The 20,930-nt window shown below is 44.2% G+C and overlaps 1 long non-coding RNA gene across 1 annotated transcript; it reads left to right on the top strand.

Moving 5' to 3' along the window:
* The first annotated feature begins 462 nt into the window (after nucleotides 1–462).
* On the top strand, nucleotides 463–20,116 carry LOC136023597 (uncharacterized). The gene is made up of 3 exons (XR_010616644.1): nucleotides 463–586; nucleotides 11,626–11,740; nucleotides 19,629–20,116. It is a non-coding gene; the product is annotated as an uncharacterized LOC136023597 (long non-coding RNA).
* Nucleotides 20,117–20,930: the final 814 nt, after the last annotated feature.

Genomic DNA, 20,930 nt, shown 5'->3' with positions numbered 1-20,930 from the left:
TTTAACCTTCGGCCTCTCCCTCTCATGCAGAAAAATCAATCTTGGCCAATCTACTGACCAAGTAAAAGGAGGAAACCCTATAAACATGCACTTTATCTTCTTTTAAGTATTCTTGCAGAAAAGCTTAACAAAATATCCAAAGCTTCCTCATAGGTCTTAGGAGAAAACCCTATTGTCCTGAAAGGATCCATCATCACTCTGGAGGGAGAGTTTTGGCAGGAAACAGTAGCTAGATCCTTCCCAACTAGGTGTTTAAGAAGACTCTGCAGCAAGCACTCCACCACACAGCTCTACCCACTCTCCTCCTTATTGGACCTGGCTTCCTGAAGCTGAGCTGAAGATACAGCTGCAGTGACTTAGGAAGTGATAAACCTGTGCCCTGGCCACAGCTCTGCTTGCTGCAGGGGTTGGTGTTAGGTGCAGGAAAGGCTCTTGTCGTTGCTTTATTTCTTTATTGTTTATCTTAACTGTAGTGGCCAGTACTTATGGCAGGAAAAGCTTCCAGTAGAAGCTTTGTAACCAGCAACCTGGACTTCATCAGAAACCATCAGGGATTGGGCTGCATCAGAAGACAGCAAGTACAAAGGTGAACTGTGCTCAGACTTTTGTCTTCAAGAAATACCTTGTATTTCTGATGTGTTTTCCCTATTTCTTCCGTCTCTTCTCTGTTCTGTGAGTGCTAGGCAGGGTTTATAACTGGGATGCCCCATCCCTGGCAGTGTTCAAGGCCAAGTTGGATGCGGCTTGGGACAACCTGCTCTAGTTGAAGGTGTCCCTGCCCGTGGCAGGGGTTGGGACTGGATGAGCTTTAAGGTCCTTTCCAACCCAGACTAGTCTGGGATTCTATGAATATACACAACCCTCTGAGAGTGCAGCTCTTTGTCCCTTTGCTCTCCTGCCCTTTCTAAGAGGGAAGGTCGGGGACAATTTGACCTTTTTCTTTGCTTTTTACTTTTCAATTTTTTTCTCAACTTCTGACGAGATGCAGAGTCAGGCCTTGGGCCAAGACCGCACTTGGTCTGTCTCTTGCCCAAAGTGTTTTGCTTGTGCCTGGCTTTCACAGTTTAAAAACAACCCTTCAATTTACATTAACTGCACAGTACTGCAATCTCAGGTGCAGATCGGGTCATCTTGCCCATCCCTCACTGCTTTATCATCTTGTTTTCTCCATTTCCTCCTGTGATATATTGAAGCTAGTGACATTTTCAAGAGCAGGAACACTAAATCATGTATGCTCTGTGTATGCATAATCTGGAGTAGCTGGTCCAGAATGCTAACAAGGGCATGCTGGCAAAAAGAAATTGCAAGAGAGACCTTGAAGTCTGCTGGGACATACTCGGCCAGAGACAGGAGAAATTGCACCATTTTCTCTTGGTAATGGTAGTCCATTTGCTCCGCTAAATAACTTAATTCCCTCTCCATGCAGCCAGATTAACCAGCCAGAGGTCAGGGTCTTGCATCGTTGAGCTGCAGAACTCTCAGTGGAGATGAGTTAAGCTTGAGGTGGCTTATGGGCAAAGTATGGTAGGGTAAGGAGTAATAAAAAACCCACAACCAAAACCAAGAGGTTGTGTAGATGTGAAGAATCTTATATAAAGTAATCAAAAATACCAGTGGCTGAACTGTGGGGACTTCAGCTCTCAGGACACTCATCTCGGAGCTGAACTCCAAGTCCTTGCTACGTTTCTCACCCGCAGCTGCTGGGTGCTTCAGCTATGGCAATAGCATTCATCCAGCTGCTGGAGGCAGGTGAAAAAGGCCCATGTCTGTGCATTGGCTCTATGGCTCCCCTGAGCATCTACAGCAAACTTAATTTTGAGCCAGATTTCCATCATCTTTGCACTCCCCTACCTAGATCTAAAAATAACGGCGCTGTGCTAAGAACCTGCTACTGCATTTTTCTTTGTGATTACACCCATCCACATCAGAACCAGTTCAGAGTTGTTTTATTCTCCAAATTTCTGGCTGTATTAGCACTGTCAGAATCCCTGATGTATCAGCTTGCAGGGAGTCTAAATGCTTGTCAGTGCCTTACTTTGCATTTTTGTTCTGGGTTCAAAGCTGAAAACGCAGCTGAACTGAAATCTTTTCTCTGGATGCTGATAGAAATGTAAGAGAAATCTCATTTCATAAAAAAGGTATGAAAGGACCATAAAAATAAGTCTTTCACTAAGCTGATCAACTCAGCTTTTTTATACCAAAAAGGATTCAGAATGAGAAGCTGATAATACAGGCTTTAGTTTGTGGGAAATGAATTAGATGGTATTTGAAAGAACTATTTCATTTAGGTGGTTCACTGGCATATAATGAGCTACTGTAGTTATATTGCAGCAAGCTAAAATATTATTTAAAAGTTAATTCGTATTTTTAGCATATAATTTCTAATTAACTTGCTGTAGTTATCTTGTTAAATGTCAATTAAATCTCAGAGCATTTCTCACAGGTTTCCTGTATTCATAAAATGTAATTATACAGCTATTGCTCATGTAGCCCTTATTATGGATATCATCTACAGCTAAATATATCTTTTACATACTAATTATACATCACTAAGTGCTATTTTGATAATCAGTAATTGATTTAGCACAATGTATTGTCATGTTACCTCTTCAAATGTCAACCCAAAGTATTTTAAATTCAAGGGTCCGGCCACCACTTTTGGTTGTAGCCACCATTTGTACCTAAGGTTTGCTGCCATGATTGTGTGTGGGTAGAATTGTGTGTGATCCGCTTTAACCCAAACTTCCTAAAGGGGAAGATGGTCAAGCTTTTTCCGGAAGAAAAGCCTCCCGGATAACCTATGGAAGGATTACCATCCTTTTCTTTGTGTTGATACCAGAATGGAAGGCAAAGGTTGGAATACTCATTGCTGCATGCGGTTTCTTTTCTCCCCAGATATATTCTCATGCTGATGTGTGCGTGACTGTGTGGAGCAGGGTTCTATTGTGGTTGGAAGTTGCAATGGGGTTGCCTTGTCATGGCTTCCAAAGCACCAGCTCAGCTCTGTGGCTGAGCAGTGTTGAGCTCCCTCTTTTGAGGCAGGATTAATTACACCTAAGCAGTTAGCAGCAAATACCTGAAACCCCAATTAAATGTGATCTATAACTGTGATGGTCCAGATGGAAAAAGAGAGTGGAAAAAAGACAGGGAAGCAGGGAAGTGCCTTAATTAGATTTGCACATTTGCTGCCCAGCAGTAACCTGGAGCAAATACTATTCCCAGCTTCAGCATCCTCTGTTCCTCCTCCCTTCCCCCTCACTGTCTGGATAATATTTACTGGTCCATCAGTGTTATTCGGAGTTTGCCTTTCCATATCCCTTGCCAGATTCATACGTGTCTGTGTTGATATTGATGTTATTCAAACAATGATCATCTCCTTCCCTTGTCAGTTCATATTGTGTGTTTTGTGTAGCACAATCGTAGCAAACAAGCATCATCCTCTGCTGTTTTCCCATTTATGGTGTTTTTCTTCTTGCTAGGAGTAGTATTTAAATTTCACCAGGCATTGTTGTTGTTCTTCACTCCCGTGTTTCCTACGGCAACAAATTTTATGGATCTGGGAAATAGAATCAATATGAAGTTGGATTGTCCTTATGAAATCCTCTTAATATCCCGGGAGGCCAGACTCTGTACATCAGGATTAAGAAAAGGGAAAATTACTGAGGGCAGGATTCTTTGGAGGGCTGTTTGTGTGCACATCATGGGCAAATACTGAAATATGGGAAATGGAATCCAGGGGGGTGTATAGCTTTAATTGAAACCGTTTGTAACCTTCATTCTCTTAAATGACACTTTTTATCTTCCTTGGGTTCCCCTGCACATTGAATTCATGAAATATACCAAAATTCAGTGTTCTTTGGAGAAAATTCATATCCGGGGTGGGGGAGAGATGGCAATTCAAATAATAACCCTGGGTGATAAAAAGTGAACCTGTTATTCAGAGTGCCAGAGCTTTCTAGAAAGCTATGTGGTGCTACCAGCTCATTTATCTTCTGCATGAAGATAGATTCTCCATGGAAGTCTTGCCTAATTCTGAGTAACTTCTTCGTTGTTATATTGAAGACACCATTTTCCAGCTCACAGCATTCCCTGTCTGGGGGAATGTCTGTTTCAGCTGTGCTCACAGTTATTCCATGATGCTGTTGGTTTCATAACAAAGCTCTCTTCAGCAGAGTTCATTAGAAATACAAACTTAGTTGAATTAGGGCAGTTACCCATGTGGGAGCAGTTAACAGTGGCGGAAATACTCTTTCTGGGAAGACAGTTCTGCTTCTCCTCCAGGAAGGAGGGAGCTTTCCCAGCCTGGTGCTCACTACGGATGCTCTGTCTGCCCTGGCAGTTTGCTGCTCTGATTCTCTCTTGATTCTCTGTTCCCTTCTCCCCTTGCACTCAGCTGGCCTTCTAGTTTAGAACTTGATGGTTGGTTTTCTTTTTCCTCTGGCAAACTGCTTCATCAACTGCATTGGGATTGCTTTTATGCTGTGATTTTTCATTATGTCAGTGGCTGGCTTCCCCTCCCCTGTCAGTTTGTGTCACTTCTGGCTGGACACATGCGCTGCAACAGCGCCGCTTGCCCTTCCTCATCAGTTTGTATCACTTCCTTATAAATATTGATCCATCGTGAGCAGCAGTCTCCCAATTTTCTGCCCAACTGTTCCGTAGCCTAATCCTTGAGTATTTGCAGTGCTTTCAGTGAGGTTAATTCCAATTTAAGCCAGCCATGGCAAGTGCTGTTTGTGTGAAGCATGAGCATCCTGAGTCAAGATGAGTCCTCGTCTTTAGGCTTATTTTATATTCTGCAGAAGACTGTCCTTATCTCCTTTTAAGATGCTCCAATATTTGCACAAAAGGCCTTTCACCAGGGCATTGCCCAGAGAAGCTGTGGCTGCCCCATCGCTGGCATTCCTCAAGGCCAGGTTGGACACAAGGGCTTGGAGCAAGCTGCTCCAGTGGAAGGGGTCCCTGCCCGTGGCAGGGGTTGGGACTGGGTGAGATTTAAGGTCCCTTCAACCCAAACCAGTCTGGGATTCTCCTTAGATTCAGCAGAAAAGTGCAATACAAATGGGTGGAAGAAGAGACAACTACACTTGGTGAGGCCTATGTAGATTGAGATGTAAGTGATCTGGAGGCAAGGAGTTAGAATAAGAAGAGCAGAAAGAAGGGACGGGACTGAAGAAAATAAAAGATCAAGTATCTAAGATTAGAGCTTTAGGAATTCTCTCTCTATAGCATGGGGTTGAATTTTATCCAATTTGCAGTCTTGGCATTTTCCTTTTTTTAATATGTTCATGTATTTACCAAGCTGCAGAAAAAAAAGCGACTGGAAGTTACACAGATTCAGTGTGCATAACACAAATGTGATACGACATATTCCCTCTGAGTATTTTCAGAATAAAAAGGCAGAGAGAAATCAGATAAATGCATCAATAGGACTCTGCCAAAGCATGTTTTAAATATCAAATTAGAATATAATAGTATGCATAGTTTCCATATCAAATTATGACATTATTGGCAGAGACTAGAAGGTGACACAACTCGGAGTCCTCCTACATCTCTGGGTAACAGATGAAACAGTCTTAAATGGAATACAAAGCGGCTTTGAAATCAAATGTGGCTTATACTGATGTTCTTGTGGTTCAGACAAGGGAAATCCAAATGGAAGGAGATAAACAGTCACAGAATCACAGAATCACAGACTCTTTAATATACTTTTTTTTAAGCTAGGTGAATGGCCAGACTGAGGGATACAGGGGTAGGAATCTGCTTACCCAGGTCATGTAGGTACCTATAGGCAAGCGTTCCACTCCTCCTACTGACACCATTGACAAAACCCTGCTGTGAGAAGTGTTGTAGTTGTGTCGGAGAGACAAAACTGGGAATCTGAGAGTAATTCCCACCAGGGCAGGAGCTGTTCTCTCTGGAGTCGCATCGCTGCTGGGGAAAGCTGGGAGGTGGTTTTCCTCCCAGGGGTATGAGGAGAGTATGAGCTATTATTCAGCTGCCTGAACGGTACAGTGCAGTCTTGTTCAGGAAGTACTTGAGAGGCACGGAAATTCTTGGATTCTAGAACAAAATCAACTGCTAATGAGTGGTTTCTAGAAGCCTCTGATGTACATCAGCAGCAGAGATCCCCATGGACACGGAAGTGGAAGCATCTCTGAGCACTGAAGGAGTTGAGCTCTGCTTTAGGATGTCTTTTCTGTTGATACTTGCTTTCTCTGTGACTTGAAATGGACAGATAAGCAATATTCCTAGCAGCAAATGCTGTCAGCATCAACAGTGATTCCTCCAGGCAGTGATGGCTGGGTTGTGTGCTCCAGGGACTGGCCATTACAAGATGTATTGCTTGGAGCAACAGGCTGGCTCTGCCACTGCTTCCTGTGTCCCTTGTATGTGGGCAGAGGGATTCAGCTCAAGATGTTTGCTTGTTGCATTCTGGCAGCTCTTAAACACAAATTTCAGTTTGGTAATTGTGCAAGAAGTAATGTACTTGTCTGGTGGGAGTATCCTGTGAGAGACAAGAGCATGTAGATGAGTGTCAGAGTAGATTGTATGTTGAATATATCACATCCTGTTGACTTTTCAAGTAAGAAGGCAATAACGAAAGCAGGAACATCTGGAAGCATGCTGTGAAACAGTGATTCCTTAAATATTGATGATCTGGTTTTGTAACCATCACAGTTAAAACACACAGATGGAGTTCAGAGCTTTGCCTGGACCACTTGGCTGAGGCAGTGTGGCAAAGCCGTAAGGAACAAGAGGAAAGAAAAAGCCTGCAGTAATCCCAGTTGGATGTGTCTCGTCTCAGGAGTACAGGAACATCTTCCTGTTTCTGTTGGTAATGTTCTCATGGAAGATATGTAGCGACTAGCACTGAGAAAAATCTCGCTGTGTTGTGTGCTCCAGAAGATGCAGATGGGCAGGTTGGATGGTGACCTGTGAGTGTGATGAGAATCCTTGTGGGTACAGAGCTTTCCACAGTGTTCCCTGCACACAGCAGTGGTTTAGGTGCACTTCAAGTTTTTAGCTCCCTCAGACATGGAGGAAAAGACAAAGAAAGAGGAAATACTCTTTTCCAAGCCTAAGATATATTGCTCTAATATTTCTTCTTGCCTTTGCTTCTATTCCCTCTTGGCAGTTCCATCTTTCCATATAGCTGTAGGCTGTCAGTGGCTCCCATACACACACGGAGTATTTGTTAACTACAGCTATTTGAGGCGAAGCAGGGAGGTTCTGTGCTGAGGCAGAGTTTTCAGATAACTGCCTGAGGCACCAGGTATTTTGGAATCAGAATCTGGAAAGCAGAGTCATTATTTCTGTTGTTTTAGTGCCTACTTTTATTCTCTTTCCTATTGACAAATGTTCCTTAACCCATATTGCTGTGGGTGGTTTTTTCACATTTGCACTTTACAGAAATGTTAAAAAGAAGGGAGAAAAAAACCCTTTTTATTTAAACCATCTTTGCAATGTCTCCTACTCAGTATTCCATCACCCTTTCCTGTCTCCTTTTTTGACCTTTGATCTATGGACATACTGAAGTGTGTAACTTGCCACATGAGATGCAAATGGAAAGTGTCTGGAACAAAAGGGAGCAGAAGAGGAAAGTCCTCTTCATCTCCCTGTGGCGAAGTGTCAGAGAAATCCCACCATGAGGCACTATCTTGTTCAAGGAGGTGCACAGCCATCTTCCTTGCTGGCTTGTGTTGCTGATGGGAGTAGTACTAATGACTGATAACTGTAACCGGTGGATCTTCCAGCAGATGAATGCTTTCAGGTACAGAAAAGCAGACCTGGGGCTTTATTCACACAAGGGACACTGGAGAAGAAAACACAGCAGCATCCGGGACCTGAGAGTCTGCCTGAGGAACTACTCTCAATTGCAGACTTGGCATCTGTGTCCTTGTGGTTGGCCTCAGACTTCTCAGCTCATGCTTCTCCAAGCCTTGGAGGGATCTCTGGCTCTCCTTTGCCAACCCAACACGTGACTGGTTCCAGTGCAGCCTATCCTTGGACCTTATATACGATATGTTAATACTGAGTGTAATGGAATGTCCTGCAGGTTACATCTAAGGCTGCTGAATGACAGCTGCTAAGTGTGTGCACTCATGGGGACCATCAGAAGAGATGTCTGGCCCTGTCTAGACTTCAGGAGGTCAGCAGCTGGGATTGTCAGCAGCTGGGATTGTGCTCTGTCTGTGCTTTTGCTCTTTACCACTGTTTTGTTCCCTCCAGGGTCAGTGTGATGGGGTATGGATGTAGTGGAGGGCACAACATTCAAAACCCATTTCGGATGGAGGAAAATCTGCTTCATTGCTGATGATGGTGTGAGTTTAATGCAGTTGTGTCTCAGGGGTCAGGCCAGGGCTTTGTTAAAGCAAAGCCCTAAGCGCTGCTGCTGCGAGGTTATTTTTAGTATATAGACAACAGGTATCAAGTAAGTGCTATAAAAATAAGGAGGAAAGATAGGTGTAGGTGGCACAGCTGTGGTTGCACAAGTCACTTCTCAATGACTTCTGGGGGTCTCAGGTGTCTGTAAGAAATTAAGTTCTTCATTGTCATAATGGTAAAAAATGGTAAAAAAAATTGGATGTGAGTCAGGATATAAAATACTTTCTTCAAGCAGCAGAGTAAGAGGAGACTCATAACCTGATCCTCCCCTTCTCAGCAGCTTGAAGCTGTGATCCTTTTGTGAGCCTCACAAATCAAAAGGACAGCTTGTCTGAGTTCATGGTGAGGTTTGTGCGTGCACTGTGATGAGAGTCGTGATGGAGAACACTCATGGGATCAGCTCTTCTCAGCTGAAGAGTCTCAGAGAAAGTCCTGAGGAAGGAAAGGTTTGCAGGGGGAGAGAACATTTTTTATTAGCTCGGCTAGAAATGCACAGTGAGGTTTTTGGTTAGACAGCCCTCTTAAGGCATCTTTCACCAGTTGCAGCGGTGTCAGCCGCCACGTCCCTTGCTGCTGTGGGCCACAAAATCAAGGTCCTACATGGAAAGAGCAGAAGCTGAGGGTGGGTTTTTGTTGTTATTTCACGAATTCAAAAGCTGCTAGTACAGAACTATTGCCCTGCTGTCCTTGCACAGGCTGCCTCTGCCTCCTTTTGGGAATGTCCCGATTGCCATTAAGATGTGGGGATTCAGCAGCTGTTGGGAAGGACATGGAGTGCACAGGGACTGCAGCCCCCATCCCTGCTGTGAGAAGCAGAGGTCTCTGCTGCTGACTGTCTCATTAGAGAAATTAGGGAGGCAGCACTTGGAATTCCTCAGGGATGCAGCAAGATGCTTGTTTGACCCAACTAGGTGGATTTCAAGGCCAGGTTGGATAAAGCTCTGGGTGGTATGGTTTAGTGTGAGGTGTCCCTGCCCATGACAGGGGGGTTGGAAGTGGATGATCTGAAGGTCCTTTCCAATCCTAACTGTTCTGTGATTCTATGATTCTCTGTGGGAAATACCTCAGGGAAGAGGATTTGTGGAGGGCCCTCTTGGGAAGATCAGAAAACAGTTGCCCTAGTTCTTTTTATCAGGATTGCATTTAATTTTTGAACTTTATTCTTCATAGTTAGAATTGATAGCTATTTGGTCAATTTGAATCACACCCAGTTCTTTCCTCAGTAAATCCTTAAACCTGGACTGTAATCTGTTGCAGATACACTGTGGTTCAGATGGATTTTAAGAGCTGAAGATAGTTTACAGAGGCTCAAACAACCCCCTCACAGCTTTATAAAAATATGGAAGTGTGATAACAGAAATACTCCCAGGTCCTAAAGTCAGTCCTTTCATTTGATACCATTCAGATCAGTTTATGCACAAGTATTATTCATTGCAGTGTTTTCTTTACATTTTTAAAGGTGTTTGATTAAGCTGCCTCTGGACTGCAGAGCTGCAGGTCTGGTCTGACACATGAACTGCATTGGAAACTGAAGGCTAGAAACTCATTTACCAGGATTGGGTGGAATCTCTGCAGTCTTTCCAAATCAGATTTAGCCTATATAATGATGGCAACGATCCTTATCTCATTTCTCAGCATGTCAGATAGCGAGAGGTCTCCACGCAGGGCTCTGCTGTGCGAACTGGCTGATGTAGAACTCCCCTTAAATTTCTCCCTCCTCCTGACAATAGCCATAAATAACGTGGCTGCACAGAAATAATTCCAGCGGCACAGGAACAAATAAGCAGATGAAGCCTGACAGCTCCTCCATGTGTGTGTCTGGCCGGGGAGCGTGGGGAGCCGCGCTAGAGGGGGCTCTGCGACAGCTCAGTGCCTGCTCCCCGCTCGTCTTGCCCTGCGTGATGAAACACTCTCTTAATCATGGGTTAACACTGGCAGCACGTTTCAGTTAGAGATTTAAGTTAAAATCTCAGTTTCTTCTTGTCTTTATGTGGCCACTACCAGAAAAAACAGGCAAATGCCTGTAAGCAGGTTGCTGTGTTTTCTCGTGATGGGTTTCCCACACGTTTGTGCAGCACACGCAGCCTCTGTCCATTCTCTGTCCAAGCAATTCCTGTGAGATTTAAGAGGTTGGTTTTGCTGTAGGAAGTGAGGTGATTGCAGTAAATGAGTTGCAGTAATCATTAAAACTACTGAAGGTGCTTACTGCCAGCCTTTCATCAGCCTTTAGGATATTTGGTGTCCTTAAATACTTCCCAGATTTGAAAACTTAAGCAAATGCAAATTATCTGAAGCACCCTAGGAAATCTGAAATCAGAAACCAGTCCTGTTTGCAGCGGTGCATGGATCAGGACTGGGGTGAAGTCAAACAGGAGCAGCTAGTAGAGAGCGTGAGCAGGATTTTAGCTGGGGATGCTGGGACAGGCTGAAGCACTTCACTGCTGTGCTATTGCTCTTCCCTCTGCCCCTGAGTCCTGTCATTTCACCTGGCTGTGTCACTTAGGAAATAAATTCACTTTGTACTTTTTCCTGCTCTTCGATCTGGGAGATAGAACCAGTTTGTGGCCAGTTGCGAGCTTTTCCATACAGTCAGTGTGTTTTAATCCAACCAGAGGATTTGCTTTAATTGCAGACAGGGCTGCTTCAAAAGCAGCATCACTGTTACTGCGTCCTCACGTGTTTTGAGGAGCATTCGCTTTGTGACAACGCATCACAAGGCAGCAGATCAAAAAAGTCCATCTACTTCTCAGATGGTTTTTCAGCCCACTTTGTTCTGTGAGTCACAGAGCCTGCAGGATCGGGGGGGTGGTGGTGCTTTGGGAGGGAGCCGTGCAAGCCCCCAGCACAGTCAGCTCAATAGAAAGGGTTCTTTCAGGTGTGCCAAAGGTAAATTGGGAATGAAGAGGTGAGAGAGTCGTTCAGGAGCCAGAGGCAGCACCTCTGTCACTCAGCTGGACAGAGCTCACAGCCTCTGTGTCACAGGTACCAAAATTGACTTGATTCGATACAGAAAAGAGTTTTAATTGCTGGTTTATAATAAACTGTGTATGGCATAGAAATAGTGCAAGTGTTGAAAGTTTGAAATCACAGCAGCAAGCTTATCTGCTTGTTTTTGTGATGTGTGAGGATGAGCTATGTTCTTTCCGACTGGATAGCTGCTGTAATAGTAGTATTATACTGACAGCCAAGCTTGCTCCCAAATCTAATGCATTTCCAACTTTTTTATGCTGATTTCAGGAACTAGAGTTCCTGTAATTTGCATCCTTACATCAGGAAGCGGTGCGTTATGAGAACAGCTCATCTACCACCAGGGAAGGACCCCCAGAAATCACTTGTACCAACGGATTTACAGGTAGAGGTGTTTTTATTTTAAAGAATAGCAATTTTCTGCTTTAGGCTATGAATTAAGAACACTGGGGATTTCAAATGTTACTGTGGGACCTGCTGGATGAACAGGGGGATGGTCCAGCTGCAGACACAGGATCACAGAGCAGTGATGAGCTTCCCAGCCTTATCTTCATTAACTCTAGGAAGATGGTAAAGGTCTCTGCTACTAGTGTATGAATTCAGAGTGCTGTAAAATGGATCCAAATGGGAATTTTCCATTGGCATTGGAATGCAACAAATACCCATGCGTTGTGGGTTTACATTAAATGAGCTTTTCCAGCTAGAGCAGTGGCTTTTGGGAAGACTCAGTCTTCCAAGAGACTTCAAATGTTTATTCTATTCTGATTTCATTTGTATGCAGCCTCGTGGACTTGGAGCAGATTGGTTGTGAAATGTTCATCAATTGTTCATTACTGGACTGTCAATTTCTAGTTCCGGCTGTGTCTTTCATGAGTGCTTCTGCAAGCAGGGAGCTTGAAAGAAATCAAGGGCAGGACTGGACTGTGGGTTCACAACCCTTCTGGGTGATGCTCCCAAGTCAACAGTTTGGGTTTATTATTAGGGAAAGGAGATATCAGCTGCCTGTGCTGTTGCTGAGTTGTTGCTTCTTATTCTTGCATAAATTGAAAAGATACAGTCAGAGCTGTCAGTCTGGGATCTACTATAAGCAGCAAAAATAAACTTAAAAAGTAAAGCTCAAGCAATTGGAAAAGATGGTGCTTTGATAGTGTTTTCTCAAGCCAACTTGCAGCCTAAGCAAAATTATACACAGCTTTTGCCAAGCTCAAGATTTCTAAAATGCTTTGATTTCCCCTCCTTCTCCCTGCATTGTTTGTTACTTTGCTTTCAGTGTGCAGCCACAGCAGGCATCACAAATGTAACATGCATGTAAGAACAGGGGATTTGAAATGGTAACATGACAGAGACATCGCTGAGTTTTAAAGGAAAAGGGAAATGGGGTGGGGTGGGGGGAAAATAAGTGAGTACTGCAGTAGGCTGAAGGCTTGAGAGGTGCCTTGTAAGCAGTGTTACTCATTGGTGGTGTTGCTGAGTCAGAGAAGAAAAGAAGTGCTTTTCATCACGTCTTAATGCAGAAAGAGATCTTTTTAGTGATGCTCAAGCAACATCGCCAGTGAAGTTACAGCTTCACATGGGAAACATCATAACTGAAATCATTTCATCAGGAAGTCTTTGCAGTCATAACTTGTTTTGCATCGAGGGCTCTCCGTGCCCAGCTGGGATTTCCCCTGCGACAAAACCCAACACCAGTTTGGGCCCTTGGCTTCTTTAGGTGGGTTAGGATAGAGAACCAGGAATGTGGGAGCTCCAGGTTGTTGGGTGATGTAGCTTCTGATGACTCTGTTCCTGGGTTTTTGTTTTGAGTGGTTTTTACCAGATCAATCCTCCTTGGCAGGTTGCAAAAGCTCTCTTGTATTTGCTCTGAATCACTCAGCAGAGGTGAGTTTTTGTTTTTAAGGGAGGCAAGAGGAAATTGTTCCAGTGCAGGATCCAGCATTCTGGTCCTTTTACTTGATCAAATTCTTCACATGGTAACATATTAAGTCTTGACTTTCTGCTATACAGGGAATGACAAATGAAGCATCAGGGATGCGAATCGAATGATTAGGACTTGTAAACCCCTCGTTTTGTTTTGCTGTCTCATTGTGTTACAAGAAAGCAATCACCTTTCCTGTAGTTAAGCTTTTTATTTTGGCTCATAGATTTGTCTGGTAGGGGAAGAAAAGCAGTACCTTTTGTCTTCCTATTTCTGTTGCAATTAATGTGGTTTGTGTTCTGGCAATAGCCATTCCCACTTGCAGCATACACAATTCACCAACCTTGCAACTGCTACTCCCTCTACATAAATCAATCTCTGTTTAATTTTATCCTGTACAGAACTTGACCAAACCCTCAGGAATTGTTTCTAAGAGCGGTACAAGTTCAGCTTTTTATTTTGATCAATTCCGAGGGCTGTAGGCAGCTATTCTGTAATGTAATCATTGCTCATGGAGAGCTGAAGTGTTGTGCATAAATGTTTATGTTGAAAATCAGGCAGCAAAGTTTTAGTCATCAGTGCTGGGTTGCTCCCAGGATTTGAAATCCCGAGTAACTTGTGAGTTAAAAGCACTGGGTTTGAGACTGCAAATAAGACTCTTATTTTAAAGTAGGAGGTTTTTTAATGATTCATAATTTAACTTCCATATGGCTGCAGTGCAATAGGGCTACGTTATATATGGACAGCTAATAACAGCTTTAATTGAGCTTTAACAAGGAAAATGTTTTTTTGTGAGAGTAAAAGATGAGGAGGTGGCTGGTGTCTGCTCCCAGGGAACAAGGGATGGGACAAGAGGAACCGGCCTCAAGCTGCACCAGGGCAGGTTTAGATGGAGCTGAGGAACAATTCCTGCCCCAGAGGGTGCTCAGGCATTGGAACAGGGTGCCCAGGGCAGGGCTGCAGGCACCGGCCCCGCAAGTGTTCACACAGCGTGGAGACGAGGCCTCAGTGCCATGGGTTAGGGGTGGCCTTGGCAGTGCTGGGGAGCTGGTGGACTGGATGAGCTTAAAGGGCTTTTCCGACCCAGTTGATTCTTTGATTCTGTACTGTTCTCCACCCACATGAGAATAAAAATGAGGGAGTTCATCAACCCAGGCAGCTTGGAGAAGAGCACTAGAGAGATTCCAGAACTTGTTGCAGGCTTTGATTCTTTGCCAGAAAGATCCTTCTGAGCTGTGCTAGGACGGGGACCAGTTGTGACCCATTTGTTCCCCACATCTCTGCTTTGCTCCTGGGTTTCCTTTCTAACCACCCTGAGCGTGGGCTTAGAAAACATGGCAGAAGCAGAGCAAGCATCCAGAAAGCATGTGGGAACAGGGGACATGGATGCAGTGAGTCTGAGCGCTTTGGGTCTGAGCCTTTCTCTGCTGCTTCCCCAGCGATGTGCAACGCTCGGGGCAGTGTCCAGACCCTTTAGTGTGAAACATGCCCTGAACTGTTCCAGCACCTTTGCTAAAGTTGCCTCCTTGCCACTCAGGTCCATCACTGAGTACTTTAATGTCCTTGGGGAACACCTCCAATTGCCAGCTCTGCTAAGGCTTGGTGGTGATGGAGGCTTTTGGGGGTGTTTGGCAGGGGGATGAGAAACTCGGGGGGGGGGGGGGAAGTGAGGACCAGCTATCCTCAACTTCATCCAGAGATGCAGAACTACTTGCTTTGAAGAGTTCCGCATTTCTTGCTGAAGTGCTACTGGGATTTTATTTTTCCCTAAGTCTTTTCCTACCTGATAGCAAATGAGTCCAAAAAAGCTTTCTGTCATGTTACAATAGAAACGAGACAGATTGCACCGTTGCTTCAGCTCTCATTTTAATACCTGCCAATACCATTTTGCAAATCCTGGAGTGTAATAATGAAAAAAAAAAAAGGAAGTGTAGCTAACATGAGGTTAAAAAATGTCTTTAGTGTGTAAAATATGAAGCTGGATGACACATAGGCAGCTGCAGATGCACTAATTTGATTTCATGCCTTAGAATCAACTGTTCTCCTGCACTGAAAGACACATTTACATCCATCTGTCAAAGTCGGTTCCTTGTCTTTTCAGAGTTCCTCCGCTCTTGTTTCATCCCGGGCTCTGCTCACGGGGGGATTTGGAGCAGACTTTTCCAGCCCACCCATGTTTTTCAGGAACTTGTAATAAAAATCAATTTTTTTTTCTTCTTTTTCTTTTTGTTTTCACCCCTTTATTTTCTTTCCTCTTCTGAGTCTTACGGAGGTATTATTACAGGATTATTAGACAGAGAATGTGGGATCTGAGTGCTTAAGCTTTAATCCTCATAAGCCAAAGTCCTGGCTACAAAGCTGGGTTCATGGCATTCAAAATCATTGCTCCAGCCCGCACAGCAGCTCCGTGGCCTCCTCTGGACTCGCTCCAACAGCTCCACGTCCCTCTTGTGTTGGGGGCCATAGAGATGGATGCGTGACTGCAGATACTTTCTACAGGCAGATACTTTCTTGGTGCCCAGCAGGCTCTATGTATGCACAGCACTGGGGCAGCTGGTGCCTTCAGGTGTTACTGGGATGTCTGTGATACATATCACCTTCCCTAGGGGCAGACCTTTCTGTTGTTTCCAATTTGTCTTTGCTGCACAGAACATTGGGTAACTGAAATCAAATTCAGATCTTGTCCAACGTAGGTGCGAGCAAAATCAATATCTTTCGTATTCCCACCACAGCATGAAGCTCTCTGGATGGAAATTAAAGGTGTTTGATAAGGTGCTAAGTCAGCCGAGCCGCTCTCTTTGTAACTGAGTTTGTAGTGAGCAACTCAAGTTTATCAAAAGCCAAAACTCTTTTATGATTTAATTTGCCCGTTTAAATACATTTAGGTCTTACCATCAAGAATCCATCACCCCTCAGACAGTCTCTTACAGTATTCTGGTAATGGTGGCTGGACCCATTGTTCACATTAAACTGAAACATGCTTTAGAGCAAATCCAGTATGGAAAGATGGTGTTAGAGGAAACATTAGTGAGCTGTTAGGTCTGCAATGGTGATGGCTGAAAGGTTTTTGCTGATACAAGATACAACAAATTCCTGGAGCCTTTTTCCTGGTTGTAGGGTACAAAATAAGGAGTGGAACCTGTAACTGATTCTTGTCAAAGAGAGAGGCAGAAAACCAGAGGTCAGTGCTGAAGCTGCATGGAGCTTATTAATTTTTGCTTCATGAATTTTCATAGTGCTAAATTGACTTTAAAGTGCAAAGGCAGTGTTCATGTCTTCACCCAATGTATAATCACACAAACTTACTGCTGAAAGATCCATCAAAATTCTTGGAGTCGGATTGGGCGTCTCTTCTGATGGCAAGTACTTGGTTCTGCTTATAGGTGGTCTAAAGCCAGAAGTTGCTGGATAAAAAGGGACACACACAATTATTTCGGATCCAGCATGACTCTGTATTATCATCCTTCGGTTATTTAAATAGTCTTTTAACCATTGGACAGGGTAAGATATGTGTTATTTCCCTGAAGTATCAGGACTGATGAGATAGTAATGGGGGTCAGGTAATAGCTTATTTCTATGGCAAAGAAACCAGGTATTTAGTGGCATTGTGGTAGATCAGTAGTCTTGAAGCATCTTGATTTTTTTCTTAAATGTAACTAAGTCAGTTGAAGCATTCAGTGTGCTTGAAAACCCTCTGATTTCTGTTAATCATAGGTTTCCTTAAGCAAGATGCACAAAAGTGTATGTTACATTTTAGAGGATCTGTTCTGATGTGTGAGTAACACTCTTAGAAGAGAGATGGTTTCAAGTGCTTCTTGTCAAGAGCAGGGTAAGAATTATGGCTCTGGGAATACTTGGCTCTCTAAGGGCTTTTGCTGGGGCAGAGCTGCAGAATAAGGCATTTTGGTCAAAGGGGAAAAAAGCCTCCAGCCTGGCTCATGGTGATTGACTGTGTCTGGGCTCTGAGCCCTCAGCGATGGAGAGAGCGTTTTGTGAGCAAGAGCTGCGTGCTCAGGTCCTCCCTGCAAGGGGGTTTTTCTGTTTGCACTCTCAGTGCAGTCAGATGAAGCACAAGAGGGAGAACGTCCTCTTTCTCTTTTAATTTTGTATCTTCCAGTCTGAAAATTAAACCTGCTTTCTCAATGGGACCTTTCCCTTTTACATCACGTAGCTTCATCCTCCCCCTCCTCCTGCCCAACACTTAATGGGCTGCAGGCAGCCAAGCCACGAGTCTGCGAGGAGAGTGAAATGATAATTCATTCGGGATGGAAGCAGGAGGCAAAATGTAATCCATCATATCTGCTCTATCTCATTATAGAGGTGAGATACAAGAGAGGGCAAGCTGTCAATAAACTGGTGGATGAAGTTATTTTACCAGTCTGTTACAGCAAGTGAGGATAGACGGGGGTAGAAGTGCATTATTCACACCTTTTCCTAATCCTTTTGTTCCTTATTCTGTGGAAATGCCTTTGCAAAGCCTGTAGAGCAGTGTGGCTTAGGGAGATGACATCCAACCCCTCAAACCCTCCTGGTTTACCACATCTCAGTAAATACCCCTTTCTGGAGCTGCAGGAGGGGATGGCAGCAGGGCTGGGACAGCGCCTGCACTGGAGGGGTGGTGGCAGCTTCATGATGGTTTCTGCAGAGCTGTTCTTTGTCATGGCCAGACCAGATTTCCTCACCCCTCGAAGCAAAGCTGCCCTCCAGGAATTGAGCATGGGGGTACCAACGTGCACCTGCACTGTGGGGGCTGCAGCTTGCACCTTCATGGAGCTGCTGTCAGTAGTGTGGGTGTGATGGGCAGCTGGGATCTGCAGGGCTGCAGTGTCACACCACATAAAATCCTTCCACCATTTCTTCTTACACAAACACTTCAGCAGAGGTTGAATCCGGTCACGTTCAAAAGGTGCTTCTTGGGGGACAACAGAGGCATGTGGATAATGCGCTTCAGCAGCCCGGTGGAATAACTTCTTTTGCCCTTTCTTTCTCTACCCACAAAATCACTACTTTCTCTTCTGCTGTTTGTCATCTTGTGATGCCTCTCTGGCAAGGATGAGACCTTATTCTGGAGCCTTATTCCGGGCAGATTTGTAGCATGGCTGGGCTAACAAGAGTTCAGTTTCAGGGCTGTCATTTGAGCAGTGAGCTGGGCTGCTGTAATTGTGCTTTATGTGCATTACAGTCTGCATAGGTAAAATTTCAGAAGAAAAATGTTTCCATGCATCCAAAACCAAGGTAGTGAATGAAAAGAAAGCATAAAACCAACCCCCATGGCAGGAATGTTAATTTTTCACATCTTCTGATCTTGCCTACTAAGGTTCACCCCCTCCCCTGACTAAGCCTTCTAATTCATTGGTACCCTGAGTTATTTTCCACTTCTGCCATACTTAATGTCTTTAATTATTGTGACTGTAGCTCAGTATGTGGGTAAACGGTGTTGAAACCCTACCAGTCACTCCCTTGCCATGAAAGCACTTCTCCATCCTCCACCTTTCTGCTCAGCTGTCACTGCTCTGGCGAGCAGTAGTAGGAATAATAACAACAGAATAACTTGCAGAAGATAAATGAGGTTCCTGAGTTGAAAAGACTCACTGTGTTTGCACCAGGGAGGACAAGATTGAGACATAACCTCATTAGCATTTCTGTATGATCACAGTAGGGCTGCAGGGGTTGAGACTAAATGTTTTCCAATTCAAAGGAGAGGAGGGCAAATTTACAGATGATGACTTTATTAAGTTTAAATCACTATAAAAATAGCTCGGCAAGGCTTGAGTGTGACGTGGAAATCCCTCCGATTTTCCTTCCCGTTACACAGCATCTGAGGCAAGTTCCATGAGAGGTGCTTACATAGTTTCCTTCATACTTGGCATCAGTTTTACACAGTTTTTAACTGAATTTGTAAGCATTAAAATTCTTCCTTTTTGTAGATGCATCAATGAAAAATAGCTTTGAAAATAGGCCGTGAGAGACATCCCAGGAGGCTTTCATAATCCCTGCACTCAATGTCCCAACCCTTAAGTTCAAGTCAACAGCAATCCGGAACTGAAACACATTTTAGCAAACACACAAAGTAATTAGTTTTGTTCTGTCTTTCCTATCATTCTGTGGGACATAAATAGCCTGGAGCTGTTCTTAAGAAGGGAGTAGATTGTTGGCACTTCGGTATCTTTCACTCACAGTAAATGGCTCAAACTATTATCAGAAATTCTAGTCTCACTTTCATTCTTCACATGGAGATAATGGCCGTATCCTAAAAGATGCTTTTACACATTAATTATTCCTGCTTTGTCGTGCGCCTCACCAGGGTTTGCTGCCTGATAACCTCTGCTCTCTCTGGAAATGTGCCTTTCCAAAACAGGACTCAGATACTTGAGAGCCGGTTTGAGGACGATGTCGGTGCCGTGCTGAGCTCAGTTCTGAATTAAGGATTTGATTTCTTAGAGCTGCTGTCTGGCATCTTTCAGAAGCTCCGAGCTTGCTCTGGAACGGAAGAGCAGGAATGTGATGTGCATATTTGCAGAAACAGCTGGACCTGAACTCAACTCCAGTGCGTGGCCCTTCTAATTCTCTACCTGCATAACCTGAGGACATCCTTGTTGTCCTCCTGAGTGATTACCTGCTCCTTCTTCTAAAGGTCACAAATCCTCTTTTTGCTCCTAAGTTCCAGCCAAAGCTCCAGGGCCAGTGATTGTGAGACTTCTCGCAGCTTCCCTATGACGGTGAACCATCATCCTTGTCACTGTTCTGCCCTGTTGGTGATGCTGCTGGTTGTTATTGCTCCCAAAGGGCTGCTTTTATTCATGGGGTGACTTGGTTGCTGTTGCTCCTGACCCTACCCAGGTCTTGTCAACCACTGTGCCGTGAGCTGTGGGCTTCTGGCAGCTCTCAGCTACTCATGAGGTTCCCCTGGTTTGGGACCCCCACTCTGGGCACCACATTAGTGCTCTGCTGTGGATCCTGCTGGTAGTGGAGCCCCTCACCTCGGAGGCAAAGAAGCGGGACTGCACATACTTGACAGGCAGTGTTTCCTATCTCCTTGAAGCCCATACATCTCCTGGGTAATACAAGCAATCTTATACAAATTTGAAGTTCTTGATGACATGAAGAAGGCATATGCTACTGAAAAATTATGATAAATGCGTGTTATCATCATTTAAGCTATCCCTCAGTAAGCACTTTCCTGAATAAGCTGGAGGAAGCACTTAGTGTGTTCCAAATCGGCAGAGTCTGTGGTCCTGAAGGGCTGGATTGCACATTTTGCCATGGACAGACATTAATGAAGATAATTGAAGATGTTATTAGGAGAATGTGTTTGTTATCAGAGGTTGCTTATGGCATTATTACTCATAGTTACACTTCATTAATATCCATTTTTCATGGCTTTGCCTTGCCATTCATTACATGCCTGACCTTGTGTCATTGGAGGAAATGTCAGTGATGGAGTGAAGAATATGTACTTAGTGCTGCGCCATCCCCACTTCCATGGTGTGTCAGCCTCCAGTCAGACCCCTGTTTTCAAGGCTATTATAGCTCAGCCATGAAAGCAGAGACAAAGATCCCTAGGTCAGGAGCTGGGCATGCAAATGCTAAATCAATGTTTGATCAGTTGTCATGAATAACTTATTGCCCCAGTTGTAAAACCAGCTCATGAATAAACAAG

The sequence above is a fragment of the Lathamus discolor genome, chromosome 19 (assembly GCF_037157495.1).
Source record: "Lathamus discolor isolate bLatDis1 chromosome 19, bLatDis1.hap1, whole genome shotgun sequence".
Taxonomy (NCBI): Eukaryota; Metazoa; Chordata; class Aves; order Psittaciformes; family Psittacidae; genus Lathamus; species Lathamus discolor.
This window is presented reverse-complemented; position numbering and strand designations above follow the sequence as displayed.